The 26,902-nt window shown below is 43.1% G+C and overlaps 1 pseudogene; it reads right to left on the reverse strand.

Annotated features, from left to right (window-relative positions):
- LOC115089436 overlaps nucleotides 1-26,902 on the reverse strand; it is a 1,328,227-nt pseudogene that overhangs the window by 1,151,080 nt on the left and 150,245 nt on the right.

Consider the following 26,902-nt stretch of genomic DNA (forward strand, 5'->3'; position numbering starts at 1 on the left):
TAAGCAAGACCTGGCTGTTATTGACTAAGAGGAGAGTTTCAACTATCCAGTCAATAAACAACACAAGTCTAGCCTGGAGATTGTTAATACTACTGAAAATGTATTTTTTAAAATATTTCTCTTTCTCTACCCCATAAAACTAAGGCACTTCTGCAATAACTATCATTCTAGGTCTTTGCTGAAGTGATCAATTCTTATATCTAATATCCATCAGTCGCAACAAAAATATCATTATGCATCCCAAGTGCCACTCTAACAAATAATAATAAAAAAATTTAAAAAATGGTTCCAATGAGAATCAGAGAAATAAAACTTTGACTTTTATTACAAAGAACTTGTGGAAAACTGAAAGAGCTATGGCATTATGTTCCTGTTTCTTAAAATGTAATTGGTTTAAGTCTACCGCACATTTAGGTCATAAACAACATTGAATGCTCATCTTGAGAAAAAGATACAATATCTAAATGGAAATAAATTAGAGATATATTTTATTAACAAACTAAAGAATGCAATACAGTCTATTAGGGATGTGAATCGTTTTAGGACGATTAAAATTATCGTCCGATAATTTTAATATCGTCTTAAACTAATCGTTTAAGACGATATTAAACGACCTTTAAAAATCGTGGAGATCGACTGCAGGAGGTCGTTCAGCGAGGGTTCCGGCGCCTCGCTGAACAACCTCCTGCAGTCGATCTCCTGCCGGCGCCATTTTCCGTACGAAAACGATTCGCGGCGGGAAATCGCTCCCTGACCCCCGCTGGACCTCCAGGAACTTTTGGCCAGCTTGTGGGGGGCCTCCTGACCCCCACGAGACTTGCCAAAAGTCCAGCGGGGGTCCGGAAGGACCTCCTGCCGTCCAATCGTGTTTGTCTATGGCCGCCGCCATTTTTCGGCGCCATTTTGGAAAATGGCGCCGGCTGAAGACAACAAGATTCAGGAGCAGGAGCCCGTTCCGGACCGCTGCCGTTCCGGACCGCCGCTGGACCCGCAGGTTATTTAAGTCATTTGGGGGGGGTTCGGGAGGGTGGGGGATTTAATTTAAAGGGTCGGGGGTGGGTTTTAGGGGGTTTTAATGTGCCGGTTTTGCGATTTTTCGATTTTTCACGATTTTTCACGATATTTTACCCCCCCAAACGGCAACAATACGATTCCCTCCCCCTCCCAGCCGAAATCGATCGTTAAGACGATCGAGGACACGATTCACATCCCTACAGTCTATTAATCTTCTATGTAGAGTATGATATTCTACAATGTAGATTAAAGTGATATGAAATTAAAAAGTTTTTGCAATGCATTTATGGCTTGATTCATCCAACTTCACGACTTTGGAAAAATGAGCAAAAGGTTGTTAGTCAACTTCAGCAAATTCAAATAATCATATTCTATGTTTAAAAATGCATTTCAGAGACCCTTTATATATTCCATTCTCCATGAACAAGCAGGTACAAATCCAGCCTCAGAAGAGGGTGACTATATCCAATGGCACTGTGACAGAATGTGCTCTCTCCTAGCTCAGAGAAAAATAATACATTTCTGTGAACATGCACAGGAATTCTCACACTACTGTTGCTATGCAAGTCTCTTTATTTTCTTTTGTTTGCTGAAGCATACAGTCAGTTTTGTCTCTCTCTCTCTACTGCTATCACTTTTTCATTTTAATTAGTTTCTTTTCAGTTTTCAATTTTTTGGTTCTACAGTTTATTTGTTTCTTTAAAAAACTGAGTGACTTGTGGTAAATGTCCACAAGGTCCAAAATCTAGCAGGACATAAAGCTGAAGTATTATCTGTCTTCAATTTCAGAGGAGGACTTGCCCTCTAAAAATCAAGAACCAAAGATGTTAGTTCTCAAAAGTTTCAAGACATAACCTCCTTGTGCTACTCCTTCAAAAAAGTAAGACAAGAATATCAAAGGTCAAAGCATTCTAGCCTTTCTTCTACATGAAGTTGAAAAGTGCACTAAGCATATGACCAGATCAATCTATGATTCATGTGACACAGCCTCTAGATTTTCTGCTATGGCCATAGCTACAAGAGGACTTGGTTGGCTTAAGGCCTCTGATCTCAGAGAAAATATGTATGAGAAGCTGGCAGATGCTCCTTGCTCTGGTGATAACTTATTTGGTGAAAAATGAAGGAAGCAGTAGATGTAATAAAAGAGCATTGTACCACTCTGCAGTCTTTATCATAAGCTATAACAGACCAATCCACACAAAAGAAACATCAACAACATTCATATAGAAAACAATACTATTCTTCTTCTCACAAAAGATACCATTTCTACTCATATAAGTATCATCCATTTCCACATCAGCAACTGCACTTTCACCAACAACAGCAACCCAGACCCCAAATTAGGGAAAGATCTCAACAGAAACAATCTCAATATTTGTTCCAAACCTAACCTAAGCTTTTGACTACCAAATTCTGACTCTTCCCTAGCTTCATCAAAGCCTTCCAGTGGGAGGAAGGCTTCAAATGTTCCTGCCTCAGTGATCACTTCCAACCATTGGTTATTCAAGATAATCAGCAATGGTTATCACCTAAATTTCAAAACCATTTCTCATCAATTAATTCCTCATTATTGGCATTACCATCTTTTACAAGATCAGATCTACATTCTCAGACAGGAGCTAAACTCCCTGTTGTTAGCTTGAGCAATAAAGCCAGTCCCACAATCAGAGGAGGAAAAGGAATTCTATTCTAGATACTTCCTTTTTTGTTCTATATTGGATCTCAAAGACTTAGACATGTTTCTAAAGAAAGAAAAGTTCAGAATGAAACTCTATCTACTATTCTCCCTTTTGTCAAGGCTGAGAACTAGCTTGTAATTCTCAACCTCAAAGATGCCTACATGCATATACTTAGTCACAAGCTACACAGGAAATATCTAAGATTTATTTGGAAAGTCATTATTTTCAATATTGGATTCTTCCATTCAGTGTAGCAGCAGCTCCAAGAATATTGACCAAGTATTTTGCAGTTGTGGTTAGGGATGTGAATCGTTTTAGGACGATTAAAATTATCGTCCGATAATTTTAATATCGTCTTAAACCGTTATGGAACACAATACAATAGAGATTCTAACGATTTATCGTTATAAATCGTTAGAATCGTGAGCCGGCACACTAAAACCCCCTAAAACCCACCCCCGACCCTTTAAATTAAATCCCCCACCCTCCCGAACCCCCCCCCACAAGCTGGCCAAAAGTTCCTGGAGGTCCAGCGGGGGTCAGGGAGCGATTTCCCGCCGCGAATCGTTTTCGTACGGAAAATGGCGCCGGCAGGAGATCGACTGCAGGAGGTTGTTCAGCGAGGCGCCGGAACCCTCGCTGAACGACCTCCTGCAGTCGATCTCCTGCCGGCGCCATTTTCCGTACGAAAACGATTCGCGGCGGGAAATCGCTCCCTGACCCCCGCTGGACCTCCAGGAACTTTTGGCCAGCTTGTGGGGGGCCTCCTGACCCCCACGAGACTTGCCAAAAGTCCAGCGGGGGTCCGGAAGGACCTCCTGCCGTCCAATCGTGTTTGTCTATGGCCGCGGCCATTTTTCGCCGCCATTTTGGAAAATGGCGCCGGCTGAAGACAACAAGATTGAGGAGCAGGAGCCCGTTCCGGACCGCTGCCGTTCCGGACCGCCGCTGGACCCGCAGGTTATTTAAGTCATTTGAGGGGGGTTCGGGAGGGTGGGGGATTTAATTTAAAGGGTCGGGGGTGGGTTTTAGGGGGTTTTAATGTGCCGGTTTTGCGATTTTTAGATTTTTAGATTTTTCACGATTTTTCACGATATTTTACCCCCCCAAACGGCAACAATATGATTCCCTCCCCCTCCCAGCCGAAATCGATCGTTAAGACGATCGAGGACACGATTCACATCCCTAGTTGTGGTTGCCCAGCTCAGATAAAAGCAATTTTCTACTCTTTCCTTACTTGGACAACTAGTTAATATCAAGCAGATCCTACAAGGAATCCAAGCACATATATTATCAGAACATTACAAATTCTAGGATTCATAATGTATCTAGAAATGTCTCATGCAACCCCAACTCATCATCAAGCATTCTTAGGGGTTCTTTTGGATATTAAAGAAGGGAAAGCATTTCTTCCATTCCAAAGGATGCACACATTGACAGAAATAGTTCAAATTATTTGCAAATGATGTACAATTTCAGCCAGATTATTCAAGAAGATGCTTGGCCACATAGCAGCTACAATGCATGTGACTCCCTTTGCTTGGCTGAAATGAGACAAGCCCAATGGCATCTCACACACCGTTGGAACCAGCCTCTGCATCCAGTGTCATACAGAATACTTCCCACCAACTTTCTCCTTTGGTCCCCTACCAACCGGCTTTGTGGACAGCCTTTCCATGCACTGCAAGTAAAACAGATTTTGATAACAGATGATTCTCTTCATGGTCTGGGGAGTCATTTTTACTCAAGAAACCTGGATCAGATGAGAGTCTTCTCTCCAAATTAACATCTTGGAACTCAAGAATATTTTCAAAGCCCTTCTGGTTTTTGAACTTTGGATGTTTTTGAACTTTTGATGTCAGGCTGATCAGCCTATTTAAACAAGGGCCTCACAACATTACCTCACCTCAGCAATGGGTCTCCTGCCTTGCCATGCGTGTTGCCTAAAATTCCCGGTTCCTGTGTTCCTGATTCTTGTCCATTCTTGTCTTCCAGCCTTGCCTTGCCCAGACTGGTCTTCCAGCCTTGCCTTGTCCAGCCTTGCCTTCTCCAGTCTTCCTCATTCAGCCTACCTTGTCCAGCCTTGCCTTGTCCTATTTGTCTTGTCCAATGTCTTCAGTTTGTCTTCATCCACCCTTGGCCTGACTCTTCAGATCTTGACCTCTTACCTGGACCTGACCACTCTTGCTAGTGCCTGCCCCAACCTTGGCCTGTCTCTGACTCCATTAATCTGCTACCTGCCCTGACCCCAGTGTACATTTGGATTCTTGTTGCCTTCACTGCCCTAGAGACCCCCCTAAGTCCTGCTGGCCACCAAAACCCAAGGCTTAACGTATGGGGAAGGTGGCTGGTATAGATGAAGCTCCAGACTGTGCTGCTATGAGGTGCATTCACCAGCTACCGTTGTAGGCCTCATGGGTTCACCCTTGAGGCTGCATCAACTATACTGCAGCACAAAGGGCTTGGAGACGTGCTCAGTCATCATCTTTGATCTCATTAATGGTCTCTTCACCCCAACACAGTACAATTTCTCTTCCAGTTGTGGGGAACTCTGCAGCCAAGCCATTTTGCATCTCCACACAACCACAAGCTCTGCCACTCTTTTGCTCCAAGATACCAGCGCAAAACTTGACAACATGAGATGCTTTTTCAATTTCATGGAATAAGATGCTAATGTATGCATTTTCTCCAATTCACCTAATATTAAAAAAAATATCAAACTTGAGAAAATATAAGGGGATGATAATACCCAAAACCCCTGTTTGGACTCATCAAGCATGGTTTCCATGGCTTCAAAGGCTCGTTGTGGCTCTACTCATCTGTCTTCAGATATTTTCAGATCTTTTAACTCAAAACAATGTATCTCTTCTTCATCCCAACTTTCAATCTCTGACACTCACTTTTTGGATATTGAGAGTAAATTAATTCAAGCAGTCTATTCCCAGAGAAGTGCAAGTCATTTTGGCTGCAAGAAAATCTTCCAGAAAAAGGTCTTATCATTTTAAATGGAAAATATTTTTTCTCTGGTTTACTTCTCAAAATGAAGAGTCAAACTGGTTGCAAATTCCATACATTGCCAGGAAAGAGTACAGCAGTGGAAGTTTACTATTGTTCACATGACCGAGATGGTGAAAAATTTTGAAATGCTAACAGAAATTAGATAGACTACCAAGATGGAAACACAGTAACAGGAGATTTCAATTATCATGGGTGAATGTCTCATCAGGGAATGACAGCAGGGTTAAGTTTTTAGATACCATAAATTAATGTTTAATGGAGCAAATGGTCTTAGAACAGAGGAGGTGAAAGGGGCTACTTCAGATCTAGTTCTCATTGAAATGCAGGATCTGGTGAAAGGTGTAATGGTGGTGGAACCAATTGGTCTAATTTATCATTTTGCTATAAGTTTTGCAAAAATAGCACCTGAGATTAAAAAAAAAGACATGGTTAGGCTAATTTTTCAGGTACCACATGAGAGAGAGAGAGAGAGAGACTCTTTATAAGGCTCTCATATAAGTAAACTATTTATACCACTGTAAGAGGGGAAACTAGTAACTCGGAGTGAGGTTTTGGTGGTGGGTTATTTTATTTATTTTATTTAAGCGTTTTTTTATACCGAGGTATAGCTAGCAGCTTTCACTCCGGTTTACAATTACAACAACCTATTACATTTAACATTATAACTAAAACAGAGAAACTTACATATTACAAACATCTACAACGTTTATAACAGTGTATATCTGTGAACAAAAAATGATGTAATTTCTAGCATCAAGCTGTCTGTGTTATAGTTTTAGTAGTACTGTATTGTATCCGAAAAGGATATGCATTATTTGTGTTCAGTGATATTAATCAACACCGTCTTTGAATGTTTGATTAAATATCCATGTTTTGAGCTCTTTTTTAAATGATTTAATGTTGCTTTGTGAGCTTAAGTGTTCTGGTAGTGCGTTCCATAATTTTGGGCCAGCAATGGATATGGCTCTTTTCCGTGTGTTGGATAGCTTGGCTAATGGGAGTGATGGTATTTCTAGTTGTATTTTACTTTTTGTTCTAGTCGTACGTTGCGGTCTGTGAATATGTATGACATTGTCAAGTGCAGTGTTATCTGCTTTGTGTATTGCATTGTGAATGATTGTTAGCATTTTGAACTCAATCCTTTTTTCTACTGGTAGCCAATGTAAACTCTTTAGTATGGGAGTGATGTGGTCTGATTTCTTTTTTCCAGTTAGGATTCTCGCTGCGGTGTTCTGTAGTAATTGAAGTGGTTTTAAGGTCATTTTAGGTAAGCCAATCAAGAATGAGTTGCAGTAATCAAGGCTGGTGAGGATTAGAGATTGTAAGACGGTTCTGAAATCTTGGTGGTGAAGCATGGGTTTTAGATGTTTAAGTATTTGGAGTTTGTGGAAACCTTCTTTTGTTTTTGTTGATATGTGCTTTTTGAAGTTTAGTTCACTGTCAATCCAAATACTGAGGTCTTTTACGTTATCTTTAATTTGTATGTGTATGTTGTCTATTTTGAAGGATGGGGTTGCTTTTGATTCTGTGTTTTTTCTTTCTATTAGGATACATTCAGTCTTGCTCATGTTTAGACATAATTTTAGGTGGTTTAGCATGTTTTTGATTGCATTGAGGTGTGATGCAGCTAGAATCAGTGCATCTTCGGTGGTAGATGTGATTGGAATGAGGAGTTGTATGTCGTCAGCATACATGTAGTACGTTATGCAAAGGCTTGATAGAAGTTGGCATAGAGGAAGTAGATAAATGTTAAAAAGTGTGGCCGATAGGGCAGAGCCTTGTGCTACTCCTGTTTCAAGAGGTATGGCTTCCGTTGTGATGTTGTTTATTGAGACGTTGAAATATCTGTCTTTTAGGAAAAATGTGAACCAGTCAAGAGTTTTGCCTGAGAGTCCTATGTTTGCTAGGCTTGATATTAGGATTTTGTGGTCAACTGTGTCAAATGCTGCGGAAAGGTCGAGAAGGATTAGTAAGTGGGATTTGGGGGGGCAGTTTTACAAGCACAGTCAGAGGTACGAACAGCATACTAGACATCAGTGAAGATTTTATGTGATTTGGAATGATGAAAGGTACACAAAGTTGAGATTATTGTACTCTCGACCTAGTTTGACAGCAGCCAGGTAGAGAGCACATCAAACTAGGTCAAGAGAGCAGAGTTGCTTACCTGTAACAGGTGTTCTCACAGGGCAGCAGGATGTTAGTCCTCACATATGGGTGACATCATAATATGATCAAATTTGATTTAATGACTGGAAAAGGAACAGTGTGCAAATCCAAGGCTCTCGTGCAACACTTTCAAAAGGGAAACTTTGATAAAATGAGAAAAATTGTTAGAAAAAAACTGAAAGGAGCAGCTACAAAAGTAAAAAATGACCAAGAGGCGTGGTCATTGTTAAAAAATACCATTCTAGAAGCACAGTCCAGATGTATTCCACACATTAAGAAAGGTGGAAAGAAGGCAAAACGATTACCGGCATGGTTAAAAGGGGAGGTGAAAGAAGCTATTTTAGCCAAAAGATCTTCATTCAAAAATTGGAAGAAGGATCCAACAGAAGAAAATAGGATAAAGCATAAACATTGGCAAGTTAAATGTAAGACATTGATAAGACAGGCTAAGAGAGAATTTGAAAAGAAGTTGGCTGTAGAGGCAAAAACTCACAGTAAAAACTTTTTTAAATATATCCGAAGCAGAAAGCCTGTGAGGGAGTCAGTTGGACCGTTAGATGATCGAGGGGTTAAAGGGGCACTTAGAGAAGATAAGGCCATCGCGGAAAGATTAAATGATTTCTTTGCTTCGGTGTTTACTGAAGAGGATGTTGGGGAGGTACCCGTAATGGAGAAGGTTTTCATGGGTAATGATTCAGATGGACTGAATCAAATCACGGTGAACCTAGAAGATGTGGTAGGCCTGATTGACAAACTGAAGAGTAGTAAATCACCTGGACCGGTTGGTATACACCCCAGAGTTCTGAAGGAACTAAAAAATGAAATTTCAGACCTATTAGTAAAAATTTGTAACTTATCATTAAAATCATCCATTGTACCTGAAGACTGGAGGATAGCAAATGTAACCCCAATATTTAAAAAGGGCTCCAGGGGCGATCCGGGAAACTACAGACCGGTTAGCCTGACTTCAGTGCCAGGAAAAATAGTGGAAAGTGTTATAAACATCAAAATCACAGAACATATAGAAAGACATGGTTTAATGGAACAAAGTCAGCATGGCTTTACCCAGGGCAAGTCTTGCCTCACAAATCTGCTTCACTTTTTTGAAGGAGTTAATAAACATGTGGATAAAGGTGAACCGGTAGATATAGTATACTTGGATTTTCAGAAGGCGTTTGACAAAGTTCCTCATGAGAGGCTTCTAGGAAAAGTAAAAAGTCATGGGATAGGTGGCGATGTCCTTTCGTGGATTGCAAACTGGCTAAAAGACAGGAAACAGAGAGTAGGATTAAATGGGCAATTTTCTCAGTGGAAGGGAGTGGACAGTGGAGTACCTCAGGGTTCTGTGTTGGGACCCTTACTGTTCAATATATTTATAAATGATCTGGAAAGAAATACGACGAGTGAGATAATCAAATTTGCAGATGACACAAAATTGTGCAGAGTAGTTAAATCACAAGCAGATTGTGATAAATTGCAGGAAGACCTTGTGAGACTGGAAAATTGGGCATCCAAATGGCAGATGAAATTTAATGTGGATAAGTGCAAGGTGATGCATATAGGGAAAAATAACCCATGCTATAATTACACGATGTTGGGTTCCATATTAGGTGCTACAACCCAAGAAAGAGATCTAGGTGTCATAGTGGATAACACATTGAAATCGTCGGTTCAGTGTGCTGCGGCAGTCAAAAAGCAAACAGAATGTTGGGAATTATTAGAAAAGGAATGATGAATAAAACGGAAAATGTCATAATGCCTCTGTATCACTCCATGGTGAGACCGCACCTTGAATACTGTGTACAATTCTGGTCGCCACATCTCAAAAAAGATATAATTGCGATGGAGAAGGTACAGAGAAGGGCTACCAAAATGATAAGGGGAATGGAACAACTCCCCTATGAGGAAAGACTAAAGAGGTTAGGACTTTTCAGCTTGGAGAAGAGACGACTGAGGGGGGATATGATAGAGGTGTTTAAAATCATGAGAGGTCTAGAACGGGTAGATGTGAATCGGTTATTTACTCTTTCGGATAGTAGAAGGACTAGGGGACACTCCATGAAGTTAGCATGGGGCACATTTAAAACTAATCGGAGAAAGTTCTTTTTTACTCAACGCACAATTAAACTCTGGAATTTGTTGCCAGAGAATGTGGTTTGTGCAGTTAGTATAGCTGTGTTTAAAAAAGGATTGGATAAGTTCTTGGAGGAGAAGTCCATTACCTGCTATTAAGTTCACTTAGAGAATAGCCACTGCCATTAGCAATGGTTACATGGAATAGACTTAGTTTTTGGGTACTTGCCAGGTTCTTATGGCCTGGATTGGCCACTGTTGGAAACAGGATGCTGGGCTTGATGGACCCTTGGTCTGACCCAGTATGGCATTTTCTTATGTTCTTATGTTCTTATCATCAGGATGGAGCCCAATCACGGAACACTTTTGTCAAAGTCTCTAGACCTTTGACTGGCACCTACTGGGCATGCCCTGCATAGCACCAACCCTGCATCCAGCACGGGTCCCCCTTCAGTCTCGTCTTATAGTAAAAAGTACATGTGAAAAGTACATGGTAGAGGGCATCCTGAATCCTAACAGGTTGGCGGAAGGATGTTGGTACCTCAGTTCGCAAATAAGTTGCGTAGCACAGACTGGCCGAAGATGGAATCTTGTCTGCCAGCCTTGTCTAAACAATAATGGGCTGCAAAGGTGTGGAGAGAGCTCCAGGTAGCAGCCTTACAGATGTCAGCAAGCGGCACCAAGCATAGGTGCGCTACTGATGTTGCCATGGTCTTGATAGAATGTGCCTTCACATGGGATTGAAGCGGGATGCCTGCCTGCTGATAGCAAAAGGAAATACAGTCCGCTAACCAGGAGGAGAGAGTCTGCTTACCCACAAGTTTACCCAATCTGACGGAATCAAAGGAAACAAGCAATTGAGTGGATTTCCTGTGCCAGCTGTATGGTCTAGATAGAATGCTAGAGCACGTTTACAAGTCAAGGGAATGCAGAGCCCGTTCTCCTTTATTTGAATGGGGCCTGGGAAAGAAGGTGGGTAATATAATGCATTGATTGATATGAAACTCCGATACTACCTTAGGCAAAAACTTAGGGTGAGTGCAGAGTACTACCCTATCATGCAGAAGTTTAGTGTAAGGCAGATAGGTGACTAAGGCCTGTAACTCACTAACTCTGTGAGGGGATGTGATCGCCAAAAAAAAAATCACTTTCCAAGTGAGACAGCGGAGATCACAGGTTTGGAGAGGCTCAAACAGCGGTTTCATGAGCCGCCCCAAAACCATGTTGAGGTCCCAGGAAGGGGCCGGAGGGCACAGTGAAGGTTTAAGGTGGAGCAAGCCCTTCAAAAAGCGTGTTACAAGGGGTTGTACTGAAATAGGTACATCCCCGACACCTTTATGGAAGGCAGCTACCGCACTGACATGTACCCTGATAGACGAAGTTTTGAGGCCTGACTCTGACAGGTGCCAGAGATAGTCCAAAAACTTCGATGTGGAACAAGTGAAGGGATCGATGGACATAGAAGTACACCATATCGTAAACCTGTTCCATTTGTAACGATAAGACTGCCTTGTGCTAAGCTTTCGTGAAGCTACTAGGACATGGGAAACCAGCTCTGAAAGGTTAAGAGGTTGAAGTATTAACCTTTCAACATCCAGGCAGTCAGAGAAAGGGCCTGGAGGTTGGAGTGATGAAGGCAGCCGTTGTTCTGAGTGATCAGAAGCAGGTCCTTCCCCAGAGGAAAATGTCGGTGGAGAATTGGAAACCAGACCTGGCGTGGCCAATGAGGGGCTATCAGAATCATTAGCCTCTTGTCCCTTCGCAACTTCACAAGAGTCTTTGAAATGAGTGGAAGTGGAGGGTACACATAACGGAGAACGCTGGCCCATGAGAGGGAGAAAGCATCTCTTGGCTGCAGGTGTTGGCTACGAGTGAGAGAGCAGAATTTCCCTACTTTGCGGTTGTGAATTGACGCAAAGAGGTCTATGTGAGGGTAACCCCAACGTTGGAATATTGAGTCCGCTACAGTGGAGTTGAGGGACCACTCATGCGGTTGAAAAGTGCGACTCAGCTTGTCTGCCAACACATTGTCCACTCCCGGCAAGTAGGTGGCCCTGAGGTACATCGAGTGGGAAAGGGCCTCCACCCATATCTATGCAGCTTCCTGACACATAAGGTAGGAGCCCGTTCCTCCTTGCTTGCTGATGTACCACATGGCCACCTGGTTGTCTGTTTGAATCAGGATAACCTAGTTGGAAAGGTGATCCTGAAAAGCCCTGAGAGTATATCTGATTGCATGAAGCTCCAGGAAATTTATTTGGTGTTTGGCTTCCTCTGGAGACCAAATGCCCTGAGTTTGCAGGTTTCCAACATGTGCACCCCAGTCGAGGCTGGAAGCATCTGTTGTCAAGGTTATTTGAGATTGTGGAACCTGAAATGGAAGGCCTTGTAGCAGATTGAATTGATCTGCCCACCAGGCCAGCGATAAGCAGAGCTGTTTGGTGATGTGGACAATGGTGGACATGGCTGAGAAGACTGAATCCATTGTGATTTTAGAGTCCACTCCATTACTCTCATGGCAAGGTGAGCCATGGGAGTGACATGCACCAAGGATGCCATATGACCCAGTAAGACCAGAAAATGACGTGCAGTTGAATGTTGTCGAGACTGCAGTCGATGGGCCAGAGAAGCGAGAGTGAAAGCTCGATCCCGAGGTAGGAAGGTTTTTGGTTTTGGAGTCTCCAAGTTGGACCCTATGAACGACAGGGTTTGAGAAGGAACTAGCCTGGATTTTGGATAGTTTATGAGGAACCCTAGGGACATCAGGGTATGCAAAGTGAGACATAGGGATGTCAGTGCAGTTTGCTGAGTGGGAGCCCTGATCAACCAATTGTCAAGATAGGGGTAGACGTGGACACTTTGACTCCTGAGAAAGGCAGCTACCACTACGAGGCACTTGGTGAAGACTCATGGGGCAGATGCTAGGCCGAATGGTAACACTCAATATTGGAAGTGTTTTCGGTCTACTAGGAACCACAGGAATCTGCAATGTGACGGAGTAATTGAAATGTGTGTGTAGGCGTCCTGAAGGTCTAGACAGCAGAGCCAGCCTTCCCTTTGGAGAAGGGGAAGAAGAGAACCCAAGGTCACCATCTTGAACTTTTCACTTTGTAGGTATTTGTTTAAGGTGCGAAGGTCCAGTATTGGGCGAACACCACCTGACTTTTTTGATATCAGGAAATACGGGGAATAGAACCCCTGCCCCTGATGGGAGAGGGACACTGGCTCTATTGCTCAGGACTGGAGGAGGAGGGAGACCTCCTGCTCCAGGAGTGATGAGTGGTCGGATGTTCCTCATGTCAGCCAAGGTGGGGAATCCCGTGGAACAGAGAGAAAATTGAGGTGGTAACCTTGAGTTACTACAGCGAGTACCCACTGATCTGTGGTGACTGTGTGCCAAGGTTTGGAGAAGTGGCACAACTGACCTCCGACGGGAATAGCCGGAAGTGGAGGCTGGGTACTGCTCTCTAGGAAGGAGTCAAAAGCCAGATACTGAACCTGGCTGGGGGGGGTTGGCTATGACTTCTGTACTCGAGGTTGTCTGGGTTGGCTTTTTTGGTAAGGCTTAGAAGGCCGACCCCTGGACGCTGGGGGATAGTATCTCCTTTGCCAGTAGCCTTGTCTTTTGGAGTCTCTCCTAAAGGATCTTTTGGAAGAGGAAGTGAAATCAGAAGGCAATAAGGAGAGCTGGCGCAGAGTCTCTTGGTGGTCCTTGAGCTGCGCCACTGCTTCTTGAATCTTTTCTCCAAAAAGATTATCACCAGCACAGGGCAAGTCAGCTAACTGTCCTGTACTTCTGGTCTGAGGTCTGAAGACTTTAGCCAGGCCCATCTCCTCGCACTAATAGGGATGTGAATCGTTTTCCATATCGTCTTAACAATAGAAATCGTGTGGCAGGGCAAGAAAATCGTCTTAGGCACGATTTTTTAGTTAAAAAATCGTTAAAAATCGTTTTTTCCGATTAGTGCGCACTAACTCGAGTTAGTGCGCACTAACGGGAGTTAGTGCGCACTAACTGGGAGTTAGTGCGCACTAACTGAAAATGATACAATTTGACACTTTTCAGGTCAGTTAAGGTCAGTTTAGGAATGAATATGTATTCCTATTGGCTGCCCTCTTATTTATTCATGTTACCAAGTTTCCTACTGACAGTATATGGGGGATGGGAAATGGAAACAGTTGGTAGCTTGACAAAACAAGTAATGTGATCAGTCAATGTGACTAGAACTTGTGCCCTAACCCTGATACCAGGGGTATTGTGATCTTCCTGCACACAGTGCCCTATCCCTATTAATACCAGGAGTGTTGTGATCTTCCTGCACACAGTGCCCTATCCCTAATACCAGGGGTGTTGTGATCTTCCTGCACACAGTGCCCTATTCCTGATACTGGGGGTGTTGTGATCTTCCTGCACACAGTGCCCTATTCCTGATACCGGGGGTGTTGTGATCTTCTTGCACACATCCCGATATCAGGGATAGGGCACTGCATGCAGGAAGATCACAACACTCCTGGTATTAATAGGGATAGGGCACTGCATGCAGGAAGATCACAACACTCCTGGTATTAATAGGGATAGGGCACTGCATGCAGGAAGATCACAACACCCCTGGTATCAGGGATAGGGCACTGTGTGCAGGAAGATCACAATACCCCGGAGGAGTGAGGGTCAGGCAGCTCCCCCCTGTCTGTGAAGCCAGCCTCTCACTAGTAATGCAGGGAGGGAGCTGTCTCAGACTTCACCATCCTCCCCCCCCCTTACCCACACACCATTCACTAGCTGGGACATGGGGGAAGTCAGGAGTGAGGGTCAGGCAGCTCCCCCCTGTCTGTGAAGCCAGCCTCTCACTAGTAATGCAGGGAGGGAGCTGTCTCAGACTTCACCATCCACTCCCCCCCTCACCCACACACCATTCACTAGCTGGGACATGGGGGAAGTCAGGAGTGAGGGACAGGCAGCTCCCCCCTGTCTGTGAAGCCAGCCTCTCACTAGTAATGCAGGGAGGGAGCTGTCTCAGACTTCACCATCCACCCCCCCCCCTCCCTCACCCACACACCATTCACTAGCTGGGACATGGGGGAAGTCAGGAGTGAGGGTCAGGCAGCTCCCCCCTGTCTGTGAAGCCAGCCTCTCACTAGTAATGCAGGGAGGGAGCTGTCTCAGACTTCACCATCCTCCCCCCCCCCCCTCACCCACACACCATTCACTAGCTGGGACATGGGGGAAGTCAGGAGTGAGGGTCAGGCAGCTCCCCCCTGTCTGTGAAGCCAGCCTCTCACTAGTAATGCAGGGAGGGAGCTGTCTCAGACTTCACCATCCACCCCCCCCCTCACCCACACACCATTCACTAGCTGGGACATGGGGGAAGTCAGGAGTGAGGGTCAGGCAGCTCCCCCCTGTCTGTGAAGCCAGCCTCTCACTAGTAATGCAGGGAGGGAGCTGTCTCAGACTTCACCATCCTCCCCCCCCCCCCTCACCCACACACCATTCACTAGCTGGGACATGGGGGAAGTCAGGAGTGAGGGACAGGCAGCACCCCCCTGTCTGTGAAGCCAGCCTCTCACTAGTAATGCAGGGAGGGAGCTGTCTCAGACTTCACCATCCTCCCCCCCCCTCACCCACACACCATTCACTAGCTGGGACATGGGGGAAGTCAGGAGTGAGGGTCAGGCAGCTCCCCCCTGTCTGTGAAGCCAGCCTCTCACTAGTAATGCAGGGAGGAAGCTGTCTCAGACTTCACCATCCTCCCCCCCCCCCTCACCCACACACCATTCACTAGCTGGGACATGGGGGAAGTCAGGAGTGAGGGTCAGGCAGCTCCCCCCTGTCTGTGAAGCCAGCCTCTCACTAGTAATGCATGGAGGGAGCTGTCTCAGACTTCACCATCCTCTCCCCCTCCCCCTCACCCACACACCATTCACTAGCTGGGACATGGGGGAAGTCAGGAGTGAGGGTCAGGCAGCTCCCCCCTGTCTGTGAAGCCAGCCTCTCACTAGTAATGCAGGGAGGGAGCTGTCTCAGACTTCACCATCCTCCCCCCCCCCCTCACCCACACACCATTCACTAGCTGGGACATGGGGGAAGTCAGGAGTGAGGGTCAGGCAGCTCCCCCCTGTCTGTGAAGCCAGCCTCTCACTAGTAATGCAGGGAGGGAGCTGTCTCAGACTTCACCATCCACCCCCCCCCCCTCACCCACACACCATGCACTAGCTGGGACATGGGGGAAGTCAGGAGTGAGGGTCAGGCAGCTCCCCCCTGTCTGTGAAGCCAGCCTCTCACTAGTAATGCAGGGAGGGAGCTGTCTCAGACTTCACCATCCTCCCCCCCCCCCTCACCCACACACCATTCACTAGCTGGGACATGGGGGAAGTCAGGAGTGAGGGTCAGGCAGCTCCCCCCTGTCTGTGAAGCCAGCCTCTCACTAGTAATGCAGGGAGGGAGCTGTCTCAGACTTCACCATCCTCCCCCCCCCCCCCCCTCACCCACACACCCTTCACTAGCTGGGACATGGGGGAAGTCAGGAGTGAGGGTCAGGCAGCTCCCCCCTGTCTGTGAAGCCAGCCTCTCACTAGTAATGCAGGGAGGGAGCTGTCTCAGACTTCACCATCCTCCCCCCCCCCCCCTCACCCACACACCATTCACTAGCTGGGACATGGGGGAAGTCAGGAGTGAGGGTCAGGCAGCTCCCCCCTGTCTGTGAAGCCAGCCTCTCCCTAGTAATGCAGGGAGGGAGCTGTCTCAGATTGGTATCAGGGTTAGGGCACTGTGTGCAGGAAGATCACAACACTCCTGGTATTAATAGGGATAGGGCACTGTAAGAGATGACTGTAGTAGATTGAATAAAGATCTGATGTTTCTGCTCTCCTCACACCAAACAAAAACAACACACAAGCAGAGAAGCCCTTCTTACAAAGCTGAGCTAGTGAGTTAAGTAGGAGGAAAAGTAAACATACTGGTGCCAGTGTGGCTACTTAAAAAATACACTTACCAACAATCAATTACATATATTTGAACTGTGTACAGTTCCAGCCAGGACCACCTTTCTAAAATGCACAGTGATTGGCAAATTCAACATGCACTAGCATTTCAGGTGCCTGCTAACAAAAATAATAAACAAACAAGTTCTAGTCACGTGAGTGCTGATCATTACATTACTTTTTTTGTCAAGCTTCCAACTGTTTCCATTTCACATCCCCCCAACCATATTGGTAACATCAATAGATAAGAGCACAGCCAGCCAATAGGAATACATACATACATATTCATTCCTAAGTGACCTTTACTGACCTGGGAAGTGTGAACACTTTGTTTCATTTTCTGTTGGTGTTCGTTAGTTTCCAGTTCCATTTCCCATCCCCCCAACCATCACCTCAGTGGTAACCTTGGTAACATCAATAGATAAGAGGGCAGCCAGCCAATAGGAATACATACATACATATTCATTCCTAACTGACCTTCAGTGACCTGGAAAGTGTTTATTTGTATCATTTTCAGTTAGTGCGCACTAAATCGAGTTAGTGCGCACTAACGGGGAGTTAGTGCGCACTAACTCGAGTTAGTGCGCACTAACACGATTTAACGATTTTTAACGATAAATCGTTAGAATTTCTATTGTATCGTGTTCTATAACGATTTAAGACGATATAAACATTATCGGACGATAATTTTAATCGTTGAAAAACGATTCACATCTCCTACGCACTAATTCCTGCCACCGAACCTCTGGAGACAGTGTCAAAGATGTCATATGCAGACCGTATTTCATGTCTGCCAGCATCTAGGCCTTTTTGTGCTAGGGCATGAAACTGGTCCTGGAATTGCAGAGGTAAGGCTTCAGCAAATTCCTGAATCTTCATGAACAGGGCCCTGTTGTATTGGGATATGTATAATTGATAGGAAGCCATGCAAGAGATCAGCATTGAGCCATGGAATACACGTCTTCCAAATGCATCCAGGAATTTTTGTTCCTTTCCTGGAGGAATGAGGTTTGGAGCCTCATGCCCTCTTCTGGGCTGACTCCACAATCACTGAGTGATGATCTAATTGAGTTCTCTGGAAGCCAGGGGCTGACTGAACTAAGTAGGTGGCATCTGCCTTAAGGTTGACAGGTGCCACAGAGCCAGGGTGCTCCCAAAAAGATTCTGTTAATTCTCCAGCTTCCTTACTGTTGTCTTGAATCCGCATTTGCTTTTCAGTCTTATTAGGCAACGACTTGTCAATTATGCTCTCTCTCCCTATCCCCACGTTAAAAAACCTATACTCTCAAAGGAAAAGATCCAACTACCATACCCTCCCGCAGCAAAATAGACTGATCCCCATCATGACCTCTCCCTTAACTCAATTCCTGGGGCTTTCTATATTCTCACTATCTCTTTTTAATGCCCAATCTATCACAAAAAAACCCGCATCTTATTAATGACTATTTACTCGACTCACAACCAGATCTTTGTGGCATCACAGAGACATGGCTGAAACCCACAGACATAAGAACTTAAGAACATAAGAAATTGCCATGCTGGGTCAGACCAAGGGTCCATCAAGCCCAGCATCCTGTTTCCAACAGAGGCCAAAACCAGGCCACAAGAACCTGGCAATTACCCAAACACTAAGAAGATCCCATGCTATTGATGCAATTAATAGCAGTGGCTATTCCCTAAGTGAAATTGATTAATAGCCATTAATGGACTTCTCCTCCAAGAACTTATCCAAACCTTTTTTGAACCCAGCTACACTAACTGCACTAACCACATCCTCTGGCAACAAATTCCAGGGCTTTATTGTGCGTTGAGTGAAAAAGAATTTTCTCCGATTAGTCTTAAATGTGCTACTTGCTAACTTCATGGAATGCCCCCTAGTCCTTCTATTATTCGAAAGTGAAAATAACCGAGTCACATCTACTCGTTCAAGACCTCTCATGATCTTAAAGACCTCTATCATATCCCCCCTCAGCCGTCTCAGACATCACGCTAATCAACCAATTACCCATTCAAATATATGATGTTTTCTCTATCCCTAGATTGAAAAAGAGAGGGGGCGGACTGATCCTAGCAGCAAAAAAAGTGCTAAGATTAGCTTTACAAAGCACCAAACACAACTCCAAACTGGAATGTGCGCTATTTAACTCTAAACAGCTTCAGATTTGCCTACTTTACGCTCCACCGGGTCTCCTAGAATCAGACCCTTCTCCACTGGTAGAGTTTATTGCTAAGTACATGAAAGCCGACACTCCAGCTATCATAATGGGAGATTTCAACCTCCACATAGATATGATCCCACACTCCTCCAACTGTGAAGCACTGCTTTCATCTCTTAAAGCTCTGGGATTCACGCAAATTGTTAACAGTCCCACACACAAGGCAGGACACACTCTGGACCTCATTTTCATAAATTCTGGTCTCTCCCAATCCACTCCACCTCTTTGCACCTATACCATGGTCAGACCATTGGATGATCACAACTGATCTTATCATCAAGGAAAACCCAGCTCCTGCCTTCTCCAATACCACGATTCATTACAGAAAATCCTGTTCATTAGAGGACCTCAGATCCCAACTTTCGATGGAATTTGCAAACCTGGACGTCTCAGACGCAGACTCAGCTATCAATTCCTGGCAGAATATCACAAATAAGGTAGCTGAAAAAATTTGCCCTTTAAAAACAAAAGAGCTAGAACCTCACTCCGTGATAAAAAAAAAAAACCATGGTACACACAGGAATTGAAAAAAACGAAACTAGAACTAAGACGTAAAGAACACTCATGGCGAAAGAGACCTACCACTGATAAGCTGAGTATAAAACCCTCATGCACATCTACAGAAATAATATTCTCTGTACAAAAAGAGACTATTTTGCCAGTAAAATTCACAATTTCCTCTTTGACGCTAAAGCATTGTTCACTTATGTCACAGAACTCACAAAACCCGTCTCTCCAATCATCCCAGACGAACAAGTCCAATCATGGTGCACAGAACTTGCACTATTCTTTGAAAATAAAATCCTTAAACTAATAGCCCCACTGGCATCCTCAAACACAGGAACCACCTCACACTTCTCCCCCAGCACAGACCAGAAAGTACAACTAAACTCTTTCGAACTCACTACTTCTCTAGAAATTGAAGTCATGCTCAAAAAAATGAAACCCTCCACACATCCCACCAACTCTATTCCCTCAAAATTATTACTCACCATTCCCGAAATTATCTCCAAGCCGCTAGCGGAGATTATCAACTGTTCGCTAAAACAAGGATATGTACCGGACACAATGAAACTCTCCACCCTCAAACCACTTCTCAAGAAACCCAACTTGAACCCTATAGACCCGGCAAATTTTCACCCTATTGCTAACCTACCATTTGTAGCTAAACTCATGGAGAAAGTAGTGAACAGACAACTATCAGATTACTTAGAGGAAAACAAAATTCTAGCTTCAGCCCAATTTGGTTTCCGTAAATCCCTCAATACAGAATCCCTTCTTATTTCGCTGACAGACAGAATATACACAGGCCTCAACAAAAAGACCCCGTACTTGCTGGTTTTACTAGACATATCCGCGGCCTTTGACACAGTGAAACACTCCATACTTATCAATCGTCTATCAGACATCGGTATATCAGGAACGGCCCTGGACTGGTTCAAGTCATTCCTCGACAATAGAAAATTCAAGGTTAGAATAAATAACAAGGAGTCACACTCTGTCCAAGCCTCTTTTGGAGTCCCTCAAGGATCCGCTCTATCCCCCACTCTATTTAACATCTATCTTCTACCCCTCTGTCAACTTCTCACTAACCTTAAGGTTACACCTTTTATTTACGCCGACGACGTCCAGATCTTGATACCAGTCTCGGAATCAATAGCAAAAACCTTGAATTTTTGGAACAACTGCCTACAAGCCATAAACACTCTACTCACCAGCCTTAAATTAGTTCTCAACACATCAAAAACGGAACTTCTGCTCATCAATCAAGATGAAAACTCCCTATCATCTCAAATGACCTTGACCACACAAGTAAGAGATCTTGGAGTAACCACATGACAACCAGATGAACTTAAAAAAATTCGTTAATAACATGACAAAAGAATGTTTTCACAAACTACTTATATTAAAAAACTTGAAACCTCTTCTCCATCTCCAGGACTTCCATACAGTGCTCCAAGCTATCCTATTTTCAAAAATCGACTACTGCAATTCCATTCTAATCGTCCTTCCAGCTGTCACCACAAAGCCATTACAAATGTTACAGAACTCCGCAGCCAGGATACTAACCAACACCAGCAGAGGTGAACACGTCACTCCTATTCTCAAGAGCCTTCACTGGCTCCCCATTAAATCTAGAATTAGATACAAAGTGCTAACTATGATACACAAAACCATCCACTCACAATCTTCACTAGAACTCAATTTCCCTCTCCGATATCAATTAGCATCGAGACCCATCAAAACATCATATCAAGGCTCCCTGTATGTACCCCCAGCCAAGTCATCTATGAAGAAATGTGCCTTCTCGATAGCCGGCCCTATTCACTGGAACAATATACCATCGGACCTTCGCCTAGAACCATGCCTGTGGACATTCAAAAAGAAATTGAAGACCTGGCTTTTCACGGAAGCCTTCACTTAATGTAAAAGAAAAGTCTTATTACCTTATCTGCATATAACATAATTAATGTACCTTAACTGTATAATACATATTTAATGTTCTACATGCATATTTCCAATGTAATCCATGTTCAATGTATACCCTGTTTATAGCTTGTTCAATATTTATTGCATTGTTTTGTTAGATGGGTTTTTGTTCCTTGTACACCATGTCTATGGTAATTCCAATGCTGGTTATCTGTAAACCGAAGCGATATGTACTTGTACATGATCTTCGGTATATAAAAGACGTTAAATAAATAAATAAATAAATAAAAGGTCCAGAATGATTTCATGAATAGGGATAGACATGATTTCCTTTGGAGCATCGAGAAACTTGAGAAGCTCCAGCATCTGATGCCTAGAGTCCTCTTCAGTCTGAAGCTGGAATGGAACCGTTTCAGACATTTCCTTTACAAAGTTGATAAAGGACAAGTCCTCTGGAGGAGAATGCTTCCTTTCCTCAGGAGAAGAGGGCTGTGAAGGAAGATCATCAGTATCCTGGGACGAATCATCGGACCAAGTATCATAAGGCTCATCACCAGCTCCCATATGTTCATCAAATGGGAGTAACGGTGTTATCCTGGAAGGCCCGGACCTAGGCATCAATGGTCTCAGAGGCAGAAGTGAAGGCATTGATGGAGGCATCGAAGGCATTGATGGAGGCACCGATGGAATTGGCGACATCAATTGCAGCACTCCTGAGGGCGGAATTGAGATCGGTGTTTCTTCTTCTTCTTCCGATGAAAAGGGTATTGGTGAGGAAGGAATCGGGGCCATCGGTTTCCTCGGATCCACCGGTGGAAGGGCACCGATTATCACATCCATTCTTGCCAATAGCGGTGCAAGCGCCTTGGGTATCGCGTATCTTTTGAAGATCTACCTCTAAGCGAGTAAACATTTGCACATACATGCATAAACAGCATGTACTCACGTACATGCTATTTTATAAGCATCATACATTCGCGTGTAAATAAGGCTTTGTGCACATGTATATGCATGTAAAAAAAAGCGGCAGTCTAGGGGTGTTCTGGGGCAAGGGTCAACATTTATGTGCATGTTGCTATTTTAAAAGAGACGTGTAGATTTGTCAACTTACATGCATAATTCAACACCTGCTAATTATCTTGCATAACTGATATCAAACATGTATAGTGTACTGTTGGTTGGGAGAGACATCTGGGTGAACTGGGGAATGTTCAGGCTGAAGGACCAGGAGGGTCTTAATGACTTGGAGAAGGACTGGGTGCACTTGTGGAGGAATCAGAAAACTGGTTAATTTCATTTACGCGCACATGGTTTCAAATTTGCTATCTTACAAGCATAAACTGGGACTTACTAAGGTTAAGTCCCACTTAATTTTCATACAAAGAATATACATGCATAGATTTTTTAAATAGGAAAGATACGTGCGATCAAAGCATTGATATACACATTCAGTGGTTCTGTGCCACTTAGCTGGGTGGATTCTGATTCAGCCAGCTAAGTAACAGAGCTTGAATATTTCCCTGCATCTAAGTATCTGATTCACCATGGGATTTTTCTCATAAGACACACAATGGGAGAAAAGCCTTAATGAATACGGCTCTAAGTAAGTTAGATAAGTCTGAAGAATCGCTGCTTATCTGGCTACGTAAGTTAGGCAGATTAGTCTGAAAAAGTTAGGTGGATAAGCCTGAAGAACTAGCCGGATAAGTAGACATATTTCAAATTTATCCACCTAACTTACTTAGACATATAAGTAGACATTTCTCAGACTTATCTGGCTAACTTCTGTATTCGCACTAAGTACAGATACATGCGTATGTTGCGGGATAGAGATATGCATATTTTATAACCTGTGCAAATCATAAAAATAATAGCATATGATCTGTGCATGGAAATATATGCCACCGTGTGCAGTTGTTTAAAAGTTATCTTCATATTGAATTTGGATTTTCAGAAGGTGTTTGATAAAGTCTCTCATGAGAGACTCCTCATAAAACATAAAAGTCATGGGACAGAAGGAAATATCTTATTATCGACTAATACCTGGTTAAAAGATAAAAAACAAAGTGTAAGATTAAATGATCATTTTTTTGAATAAACAATGATAATTACTGGTGCGCTCCAGGGATCTGTACTGTGACCTGTGTTGTTTTAACTTATTCATTAATGATCTGTAAAAGGGATGAAAGTGATCAAATTTACAGATGACACAAACATATTCAAAGTAATAAAAACACAAAAAGACTGTGAGGAACTACAGAAGGACCTTATGAGGCTGGAAAATAGGCAGATGTAATTTAAAGTGTACAAGCGTAAAGTGATTTACACAGGAAAAAGTAACTCAAACTATAGGTACACAATTCTGGGTTCCAAATTAGGAGTAACAACTCAGGAAAGGGATCTTGTAGCCACTACAGACAAACCTCATTTCAGAATGCTGCAGCAGCAGAGAGGAATACAGATTAAAACTGTGAATATCACAATGCCTCTCTATAGATCTATGTTATGACTGCACCTAGAGTACTGTGTGCAGTTTTGATCACCCCATCTCATTAAAGATTTAGTGGAATTAGAAAAGGTATAGAGAAGGATAACAAAAATGATAAAAGGGATGGAATGGCTCCCTTATGAAGAAAAGCTACATAGGTCCGGACTCTTCAGCTTGGGAAAGAGAGAGCTGAAAAGGGTTATGATAAAGGTTTATAAAATAATAGGAAGAGTGGAACAGGTAAATAGGGAATGCTTATTTAACTTTTCAAATAATACTAAGACTAGGAGACACTCCATGAAGCTAGCAGGTAGCTAATTTAAAACAAATTGGAGAAAGCACTTTTTACCTCAACACAAAAACATATAGCATAGCAAGGTTTATTTATTTTATTTTTATTTATTAACATATTTCTATACCGGTCTTCATGAAGGGATTCATATCAGGCCGGTTTACATGGAACTTAGGTTGAAAAGAAGTTTGGACAAGTTCCTGGAGGAAAAGTCCATAAACAATTATTAGCCAGGTGGATTTCAGGAAAGCCATGGCTTATTACTGGGAGAGCGCAAAAAGGAACTGTATCTACTATTTGGGGGTCTGCCAGGTACTGCCTAATGACCCCAATTGCCCTCTGTTGGAGACAGGATGCTGGGCTTTATGGACCCTTGATTTGACCCAACATGGCACTTCTTATGTTTTTAAATCACTTATTTGGGCTAACCCCATTGAATCCAATAGAGAAAAAAAAAAGAAAAAATATGTTATTAATGATGTAAAAATCATGGTCATATTTAGGTAGTTATAGAGAAAGAATGCCCTAAAGGAGTAAGGAAAGGCTCATATATATGCAGAGACCCAACATTTAAAAATTATAGGTCTCATCCTCTTTGTTTATTTTGTCTTACTCTATTTGACCTAGCAGTTCGGCAAAGTAAACATGATGAGGTCAATATTCAAAGGCATTTAGCCACATAGCATGTAAGATATCCAGCTAAATGCCGAGTTCTGAATGTCCCCAGTACATTTTAGCTAGATAAGTCATCATTTGGCTAAAACTTAGCCAAATTAATAAGGGGTGTTTTGGGGGCATTCCGGGGCAGGGTTGAACTACCTACATTACTTATCTGGATAACTTTGATAACACTGGTCTACATTTGAAAAAACGTTTTCTGCTGACCTAATTATTTTTGCTGATTTTACCCAAATGAAAGGTGCTCATTCCAAATATGAGTCAAAAAATATGCAATACGTCAAATTTTTTCACAAATGAGAAATGTTTGATTAAAGACTATAAAGTTGAATATGAAGGGTAATAAGAAGTTCTGAAGAAGCGATAGCACATATTATATTTGTTTCATGCAAAAAACGAGTCTATGGTCTAACCAAGAGAGCAATAGTTGTGTAAATTTTAATTGTTAGGGAGAAATTTTCTCTTTTTGGATGCTCTGCAGTAGTTATGATCAGGGATGTCACGCTGTAAACACCAGCAGTAGTCTGCCATCATGCTTGTGTTCCATCTGCCTTGATATCTATGTTCCATGGACTTGATGTTTTGGTGGAAGCGTTCTCCTTGTTCTTCACTCATAGCTCCAAGATTTGAGGGGATGTAGTTCAGGTGGCTATCAAAGAAATGCAATTTGACACTCATGTTTGCTCCCAGTCTTTGAAATGCAAACAACAAATTTTGAACTAAACGGTTATAATTTTCGGCCCTGAAGTTGCCAAGAAAGTCTGTAATCACGTCAGAAAAAGCAGACCAAGCATCCTTTTCTATGGTTTTCATGGTATTGAGGAATTCTCTGTCTTTGATTAGAAGCCTCATATGTGGGCCATCAAATATGCCAGCTTTCAACTTCTCATGTGAAAGAGCAGGAAATTTGGAAATTCAGCATGTCTTTCTGCACATTAATTATCTTTTTGCGTATTCAGCATATCTAAATAATAATGTTACGTTATTGCTATAAGAGTTTATGAGTAGACAGCGTTTTGCGGAAAAACCGGACGTGACTGTAGGAAACAAATGTGATTTTTTGATTCAGCACACTAAAATACATAAAGATCACATGTTATCTTATAGTCAGCAAAATTGATGAAGACCAGTGTAATTGGTGTTAGCTGAATAAGTTATTCAGCTAAGTCAAGATGTGGTTGAGGGCAAGGTTAAAGTTATCTAACTACAGGTAGCTAGATAACTTTAACCTTAACCAGCTATCTCCATCAGATCAACATTGGTCCCTATTCTTCTGACTGGTACACACCCTCTTCTGGTGTCCCCCAAGGTTCTTCAATATCTTCCATTCTGTTTAACATCTATCTAATACCATTATGTCATCTCCTCAACAGTCTCAATATTCAATTTAAGATTTATGCTGCTGACATCCAGTTTTTCCTACCTTACTCCTCATCCTGGTCCACTACACTTGCTACTGTATGCCTTTACATTAACACTATTAACACATAGCTATCCCACAACCATCTGAAATTAAATACTTCTAAAACAGAAATCCTTCACCTCTCTTCTAACCCCCATTCTGCTTGCAGCCCCCTTTGTTTCTGTCCATTGATGACCTATCTAGTCCCATCATTTCTAAAGCACAAAATCTTGGGGGTAATCATAGACTCGAATCTATCCATGTCTTCTCATATCTCTACTACTGTCAGAAACTCCTTCTTCAAACTCCACATGTTAAAAAGACTCAGTCCCTTACTATTTGCTGATGACCTTCGTACAGTCCTACAAATCCTCATTCTTACTGGTATAGACTACTGCAATGCTCTCTATCTTGGTCTCCATGATAACGCACTTTGTCTATTACAACTAATTCAAAATACTGCTGCTC

This window comes from Rhinatrema bivittatum, chromosome 4 (assembly GCF_901001135.1).
Source record: "Rhinatrema bivittatum chromosome 4, aRhiBiv1.1, whole genome shotgun sequence".
NCBI lineage: Eukaryota > Metazoa > Chordata > Amphibia > Gymnophiona > Rhinatrematidae > Rhinatrema > Rhinatrema bivittatum.